The sequence below is a fragment of the Rattus norvegicus genome, chromosome 17, assembly GCF_036323735.1.
Source record: "Rattus norvegicus strain BN/NHsdMcwi chromosome 17, GRCr8, whole genome shotgun sequence".
Taxonomy (NCBI): domain Eukaryota; kingdom Metazoa; phylum Chordata; class Mammalia; order Rodentia; family Muridae; genus Rattus; species Rattus norvegicus.
This window is the reverse complement of record NC_086035.1, coordinates 47,898,537-47,907,325: the sequence shown is the minus strand read 5'-3', so window position 1 is coordinate 47,907,325 and position 8,789 is coordinate 47,898,537. Positions and strand designations below refer to the sequence as shown.

At 42.7% G+C, this 8,789-nt stretch overlaps 1 long non-coding RNA gene across 4 annotated transcripts in view; it reads left to right on the top strand.

The window, feature by feature from the left end:
* Positions 1-859: 859 nt before the first annotated feature.
* LOC120097923 (uncharacterized) overlaps positions 860-8,789 on the top strand; it is a 29,897-nt gene continuing 21,967 nt past the window's right edge. The window contains exons 1-2 of one of the 4 annotated variants that reach the window (XR_005495846.2): positions 904-1,295; positions 2,082-2,183. This is a non-coding gene — a long non-coding RNA (uncharacterized LOC120097923). Of the gene's footprint in view, positions 2,184-8,789 lie in introns of all 4 variants that reach the window. The other 3 variants (XR_010059189.1, XR_010059187.1, XR_010059188.1) reach the window with 3 other exon arrangements.

Here is an 8,789-nt window from a genome sequence, read left to right as displayed (position 1 = left end):
GATTTAGAGACATACAAAAGAAAAGCAGAAATGACAGGCTTTTACATGGATTTAGTTTCCTTGTGGGTCCAGGAGGAGCCTACATTTCAGCAAGGCAGTTTCTAAGTTACCTGCCAGACACACATAGAATTTATTACTCTAACTGAATTACATGTTTTTATTTTAATTCATTTCACATTCAAGTAATTCCTCTACAATTACTTGCTTATATACTTGTCTTCTTCCAGAGCAGCGGTTCTCAACCTTCCTAATGCTGGGACCCTTTAATAAAGTTCCTCAAGTTGTGGTGACCCCCGCCCCATAACCATAAAATTATCTTGCTGTTACTTCATAATTTTAACTTTGCTACTGTTACGAATCATAATGTAAATATCTGATATGCAGGCTATCTGATATGGGACCCCTGTGAAAAAGTCACTGGATCTTCAAAAGTGTTGTAGCCCACAGGTTGAGAATCGATGTTCTTTAAGTGAGATTGCAGAAGAGAAGTTCAGGAGGCTTTAGGAGAGAAGGAAAAACAAAACAAAACAAAACCCAAAGTCGAACAAATTTGTTTTTGCCGCCTCCCTTCTCTCTTTACACTGTCAATTAGAGTCAACGGCCTTCTCTCTTTACACTGTCAATTAGAGTCAACGGTGGGGACAGATTTGACAGCGGAATTAGTAAGGAATACAGGCTGGGAACTAGCAGTCACTTCCAGTCCCACTGTTTCGGTTTTCGTGCCCCATCAGCGCCCCTTACAAATTCAGCCTCCAACAGTGGGGCTGCGATTTGGGGGCCCAAGCTTGACAGTCTTGCGTCATCGAAGCTCAATAATCTTATAATTCCCGGAGAAAAGCTTCTTTAAGAAAGAGGGAAGGAAGGCTTAATTTGGCGCCGGGCCTCAGGACCGATGACGCACTTCCTGTCTTTGTAGCGGTCAGCTGCCCCGGAGCTGGAAAGTTGTGTGCGACCGGCTCTGCTGACTCTAGGGTTTCCAGGAGATTTAAAGCCCTTATTTGAAAAGTAGAGAGGGAACAATTGCGACGGCGCGATCTAACCCTGATTCGGGGCTCAAAGACTGGGTGATATCCGCAGGAAGTGGATCTTCCTGGCTCAAACCCAGTCCTGAGGTACTTGAGACAATTGTAGTCATTGATGATTAATTGTACTGGGAGTGGAATCCAGGACATCTTATAGTGGTCAAGCATTCTACCGCCGAACCGGATCTCCAGCCCTTATTTCTATTTTATGATGTTGGATATTGAAACCAGGGACATGCAAAGCACCATTCTAATGGTGAGACCATTCTACTGGTGAGCTGGACTTTTAGCAATTCTAACTAGCAATTCTAACACTCGTATCTCTTAAATGTAAAAACGAGGTAGCATATTTTTTTTGTTTCATATAATTTTCTTTGTTGTATAATAAACTACAGGTATGACATGTCACTGCCAGTATATTTTTAAAAGAATTATTAATATTTATTTATGTGTTTGAGTTTTTCATTTGAACGTGCGTATCTGCACAGTGTGCTGCCTGTGCCCACGGAGGCCAGAAAGTTTACAATACTCTGGAACTAGTGTTACAGACACTTTGTAAGCTGCCACATGGGTGCTGAGAACGGCTCCCCCCCAAGAACCACTGAGTGAGCTCTCCTCACTTTAAGCATTTCTACGGACATTTTCCTGCATCATCATATTAGGAGCAGGAGCACTCCGGAATGCTATCTGACACCTAATTTACACTCAAATTCCTTCTTCTAGATTTCTTTTACAATTGATTTATTCCAACTAGAATGCAGTTGTAGGCCACTTGTATGTAGCTTTAAAATCTCCTTTAGTTGTAACCTCTCTCCTCCCCACTTTCTTCCCGTTCCATCAGCTTGTGGAAGAGAACAGTCTGATCTGTAAATTATCTTCTTAGTAGATTTCCTTTGAATCTACAGGGAATTTAAGTTATTCCTCTATTTCCTTGTAATCATGACCCAGTATATTTGGGAATTAGGTTTCAACATAGGTAATTGACATTATTGTTTTTCTGTTATTGCTAAGTATGCCAAAGCTAATGAGAAAATGTTTTTATACTTTTCTGATTTTTAGTTCACTCTAGGAAGAATATGGGAATACGTCAAATTGCAGTTGTTTCACTGCCTGACACACTGTGGGTAAATACTTACGAAGTGATTTCTTTGTGGATTACAGGTAATCCATAGAGACTGGATGTTAAATTTAAAAAGGACATTTCTAGTTTTTACAGGAATATACCTTGAAAACACCTTCCAAATTACAACTTTGCTTTCAGTGCATTCTAATTGTACCCCGGAGCTCTAAGCTAGTCCCAGTTCCATAGACATCTACGAATGAGGGAACTACATTTTCAAAACTTACACTATTCTTTCAGTTGTATCTGTCTTTCAAAATTGTATATTTTAGTCACCTTAATTAAATGGAAGTGTTTCTAGATGAATCCCAATAGCTTCCATTCTTACTTTCCCCGGACTGTCTTTCAGGCTTCCACTTTCCCTTTTGTTTTCATTTTTCCCCCCACTCAATAGCAGAACTTCTCCATACACAAATCCAGTCTTGTCATGTTTTAAAAAGCCTTTAGAATTTCCCAAATCATTTATAAAATCCAAGCCCCTGTGTTTTTAGTGTCTTGCCAGCCTATGCTTCGTCACTTTCCTCTCTCACGTGGCCATGGACATCCTAGCTTCCTTTCATTCCTTTGACCTGTCACAAGGCCTTTGAGTAGGATCCAGACTCTTCCCATCCTCAGCCCAGTGTGCAGTTCCCTCCTTTTGCACTTAAGGATTGAATTTAAATGATCCTCAGCCTCCCACTGCAATTTTCCATGAAAGAGAGTCTAAAATGTTTAGCTGTTTATTTCAGTCTAATGAATCTTGTATGTATGTGTTTGTGTGCACATGCTCTGCTGCTCCTGTGGAAACCAGAGAATGACTTTCGGGAATTGGCTATTTATTTCTCAGTATTGAATTCAGTTGCAAGGCATGGTGGCAGGCACCTCTACTGGTGGCGTTTGCTGGTCTGCTTATGAAGCTTTACACCCTCCTGTATCACACATTTTGTTTTTTCTCATAGCTAAGCCACCAGAACCCCCTACCTATTGTTAGTGGCATGATGTACCCTTAGGTGACTTCTCTTCGTGTGTCATTTGCCTGGTCTGTGATATTGGATCTTCATTTGTCTTTTCTCACCAGGCAATCCCAGTTATTTTAAACTAATCCTACTGCACTGCGTTTAGTACTTGTTTCAAATCCATGTTTTTCAATGTTTCATGCCCAGTGAGGAGTTTTTTTAAGCTCCCCTTTTGTCCTTCTTATAGCCTTCATTCCCTTCAGCTACCAGATATTACCAGATATTTGAATCATCATACTTTGTGTTCTTACCCTCTCCTTAGAATACATATTTTATTCCAAATTTTAACAATAATCAGGTAGACAAGTATACAAACTACACAATCAGAAGTATACTCATTTTCCTCCTTTGTTCAATAGTTATATCATACCCTCATTCCTGTATTTCAGTTACCTGTTGCTCTGACAGAGTAGTGTAATATCACTGGGCCTTTTGTGGATGGCCAACCATGGGCAGGGCATATTGGTATGTTTGCTGTCAGTTGTAGAATGGCCACATAATTCTACGAGTCTTAAGTTAGGCATACCCATGTGTCTGTCAACCTCTCCAGTTTTAGTTGATCTAAGCTGATCTCATTATTAGTGGGATGACTTAACTCTTCTTGTGTCTTAGCTCATCTGAAGACTTTTGCCTGGGTATAACCTTGTATCACTGAGAAGGGAAAAAGTAAGCCAAACCCAGTCATACAAGTATCTTTCAGGTCTCTGGTTTGCCAATAGCACATGAGCCAAATTAAGTCACGTGGTTGAACACAGAGTCACAATTCAAGGGTAGAAAGTATTTCAAATACAAGAACATAGGAAAGAATCTAGACTTCGGATGATTAATGTGCCTTTTACCATATGCTTTTCCAAAACATATGCAAGTAATACCTAGTTATACTTAAAAATTATTTTCATTTTCAGACAGGCTCTCACTACACAGTTCTGTCTAGCCTGGAACTCAATATGTAGACTAGGTTGGCCTCCAAATCTCAGAGACCTGGCTTCCTCTGCTTCCCCGATGCCTGGCCACTTTTAATGATAATTCTGTACATTGTTTTCATTCTCTGTATTTTCTCACTACTTTTATTTACCATTGACATAGGATTATGTTGTCAGGTTCTCACTCCTTAGGCAGATGGAATCAAAGAGTCTTTAATCATATTTTTTCTCACTCACTGCAGTGAACCCTCTACATTAACCCCAGAATAGTTTCAGCACAGGGAGAGGATGTCCTTAAGAACAGGACGGTCCAGGAAGGTCCTCTCCAAGACCAGCAAAGCTATTTTTCAGTGGACAGCTTTTCTGGCTAAGAGGCTTCACAACAACATTGTAGACATTTTTGTTACCAAGAGATTCCTGGGCCAGTTGTGGGGACTCGGCAGACACACCACAAGGAACAGATCCTGGAGCTGCTGGTGCTGGAGCAGTTCCTGGCCATTCTGCCTGAGGAGCTGCAGGCCTGGGTGCAGCAGCAGCTCCCAGACAGCAGGGAGGAGGCTGAATGATAATGGTTTATAAAAACAAGTGTTTGAGGGTTGGGGATTTAGCTCAGTGGTAGAGCGCTTGCCTAGGAAGCACAAGGCCCTGGGTTCGCTCCCCAGCTCCAAGTGTTTGAGTTTGTGTGAACTGGTAATCTGGCTGCTGCTTACGAGGATCTAATGAGGTTTTGAATGAAGATGTCAGTCAAGACTAGTATAGCCATCTGATAGCATAAATAAGGTTGACAGACCCTTCTGGAACAACCCTGCTTGTTGGTAACTTCAGTGTCTCTCTGTCTATCACCATGAAGTTTTAGTTCTTTGCCACACTGAGTCATCCCTAGGTTTTCCACACAGAGAATGATCCACGGATGTTTCCATTTTGAATGAATGAGTTTATTAAATACTCAGTAAGCAGAATCAAAGAAGCAAAACAACAAGCAGCAGAGAAACAGTAGAATGCCAAGACATACCACCCAGCAGAAGTGGCCAGGGAAGCATTGGTTAGGGTCTCTATCCTGTATTTTTTAAAACTATTTATTATTGTCCATGTGTAGTATGTGCTTGTTTATGAATTAAGGTGTGCACATGCTATGGTATAGGTATGTAAGTAAAGGGCAGTGTGGGAGTTGCTTATCACCTTCCACCTTGTTGTGCCATGGTCTCTCTCCTTGCTTCTACTTTTCTGTGTACTCATGCTAGTCAGCCTGTAAACTTCTGGACAATTACATGTCCAGTTTCTGTATACCTCAGTGGGATCAAAACCAAGTTATCAAGCTTGCATGGCTCGTGCCTTTACCCTTCTTGAAGCTCACACACAGTTCATTCCCATTAAGAATCTGCCACAGTTCTCAGAAAGTCTGCATAGATTTCATCCAGAGCTCCCATTGTACTTGGGGTGTGAAGGAGGTGCTTTGACTCACCTCATGGGTTCCTTAACTTTTTTGCACAGTTTTTAAGGAGTACAGTAGGTGACAGGTGAGGGCCATGAGTCAGGTCTTTGCTCCTTGTACCACCACCACCACCACCACCACCACCACCACCACCACCACCACCACCACCCCCACCTCGCAGCCAGTTTCAAAATGAACCTTTCTTGCAGTGACCATCCCCTTCCTTTTCCTGTGTTTATAACCCATGTTTCTTGGCACCATGACTACAAGTACACCATCTTTGATATGTTTTGTAAGGACCAAGGATATGTTTTGTACCTCACAGTATGGCATCCCTCCCCCACTGAGGTACCAGTCGTAAGACTGGTGTAGTATAGAATAAAGTTTATTTAGGGGCATGGGAAGGGGATTGAGAAGGGAGTAGAGACTGAGAAAGAGAGGGGACAAAGAAGGTCAGAGAGAGAGAGAGAGAGAGAGAGAGAGAGAGAGAGAGAGAGAGAGAGAGAGAGAGAGAAGGCTGGTGGCCTGGCCATCGAGGAACACATGGAAGGGAGAGGGCAGGGGGGAGGAGGAAGAGGGGAAAAGGGGTCAGAGAGGGAAAAGAGTCAGAGAGAGCTGAGACCCAACAGTCCCTTTTATAGCAAGCCAAGCCTACCTGACTGTTGCTGGGTAACCCTAGAAGAAAGGCTAACATACTAACAATCTCCTTTTCTAACTGAACTTTTTAATGTTTTATTCAGTTTTGTTCCTCAATAGTTCCCCACCTGGCTGAAAAGGTCACATTGTTTTTCCTGGTAACCATTTACAAAGCCTGAGCTACATGGTATGGCTTAAAATCTTTGTGCTTGTTGGACCACTGACTGCTCACGAAAACTAGCCCACCTCACTTGTTCCTGGGCCACAAGGGGAGGTGATCCCAGCTGGGGATTTCCTCAGCAATATTGGACTGTTTCCTCCTTAGAAACAGTCACGGAATCTTGTAGATTCCGACAACTTTTCCAATTATATTCATTATGACGAATGATCCAGCATGGCTGTGCGTTTGGTTTTAAAATGAGTGAGATTCTTAAACATAAACAAGCAGAAGAGAACAAAACCACAAATAGACAACGGAGAACATCAGAGCAGAGCAGAGCAGAGCAGAGCAGAGCAGAGCAGAGCAGAGCAGAGCAGAGCAGAGCAGATGAGAAAGGACAGATGTCTTTTCTCACACAGTCTCACGCAGTCACACACGGTCGGTTGGGCCTCTGGTCAACAAAGAAGGTTGCACGGCAAAATTTCTTCCTCTGATGAGACTTCCTATCACTGGCATTTTAAAAATGTCACATGTTTGTTTCTTAAAATTTTATTTTAGATTTATTTTATGTGTACAAGTGTTTTGCCTGCAGTTATGTGTGCCGTGTGCATGCTAATTGTCCACAGAGTTCAGAAAGGGGTGTTCCATTCCCTGAACCATAGTTATGGGTGGTTATGAGCTACCACATGTGTGCTAGAAACCAAAGCAGGCTCCAAAGGACATGTGGTTTCACTCTTAAGCAATCTGTTGTCTTTTCCTCTTGCCTTGAGACCAGGGAAGGGGCAGCCTATCCTTCCCCAGACAAGAGGTCTTGAAGGATACTTCTAGACAAACATGTTTGGGCCTGAAGTGGAGGTTCCTCCAGAACTGGTCCTTTTTTTTTTTTTTTGTGAACTCAAACAACATATAGCAACTTACTGAGGCAAATTATATGTAATTAGGTATATCACGGTGGGGTTGCTTGTTATCATGGCAGCTAGTTTTCTCCCATGGAGAAAAAGCAAGAGGGAAAAACACAAAGCTTTATAAAAATTCCTGCTATACAAAAGTTTCATACCATCACTTCTGTCATTTTCCATAGAAAGAGTCAGGAGCACTCAAGGACAGGGAAATTAGACCCCCTCTCAACCCCTCCTTGTTCTTTCTGGTGCTGAGGATTGAGCCTTAGCCTTGTACAAGCCAAGCGATTTTCAGCTGCACTATATTCTCATCCCCTTTTAAATTATGTATCTTACGACAAGGTCTCACTACATTCTCCAGGTTGCTTTGAATTTGAGTTCTTACTCACCTTCTATGTAATAGATTTCAGACCTGTACCACTGATCTCCATTAGGTCAGTCTTTAAAGGGAGATGTATCTAATAACTTGACCTATTTCAAATTACCACACCTTACTGACTCAGTTTTGTTTTCTCTTTTCTGTTCTTGCTGGGATATAGGACTTTGGTCCTATTGATATGTTTATAAAAAGATAAAGAGAAGGGAGATATGTTTTGGTGGAGGTGTGTGAGGTATGGGAGAAAGGGGTGCCTCAGAGGGTTCATGCTGAGGCATCCCTTCCCCCTGAGGGGCCAGCCACACAACAGTATAGTATAGAATAGAGCTTATTCAGGCAATGGTGGGGGGAGTTCAGAGGGTAGTAGAGGCAGAGAGGGGCGGGGAGTAGAGGCTGGCCACCAGCACATGGAGAGAGAGGGGGAAGGGAATGTGAGAGATGGGGAAGGGGTGAGGTGGACAGAGCAGGAGGAGGAAGGCAAGAGCAAGAGCAAGAAAGGAGAGAGCAAACAGCCCCTTTTATAGGGAGTCAGGTATACCTGGCTGTTGCCAGGTAACCGTAAGGTGGAGCTTAGACAGAATGCAAGCACATTATATGAATTTCAAATTTTCCATTCCCAGCATGCATCTTTCTGATGTGGATCCATTTGTTGTTTTTCTGGCCATTGTTCCAGGTGGTGAAACTGCCTGTAAAGTAGGGGTTACTATCAAAACAAGAAGTCATAAAGGAATCAGAGCATTTGGGAATATTAGACTCCAAAGAGATGCTCCTCTGAATCCTAGTGCAGAGAAACTTGTAAACATAAGTGAGTGCAAAGGCAGCATCAACACTCTGCTGGAGAGAGATGATAAAGGTGTAGTGAGTGTGGGAAGAGCTCCACTCATAGCTCAGTCCTCATTCAACACCAGAGAATCCACACAGGAAGAAGCCATATGACTGTGAGGAGTGTGGAAAGGCCTTTCACCAGAAATCAGGCTTGAATGAACATCAGCAGGGCCACATTGGAGAGAAACCTCATCAATGTAAGGAGTGTGGGAAAGCCTTCAATGCCTGCAGTGACCTCATTAAACACGGAATAATCCACACAGGGGAAACCCATATCAATGTAAAGCATGTGGTAAGCCATTCTGCCTTTGCTCACACCTTGTCCAGCATCGGTGAATACACACCGGGGAGGAGCACGATCAGTGTAATGAGTGTCTTAGTTAGGGTTTTACTGCCATGAA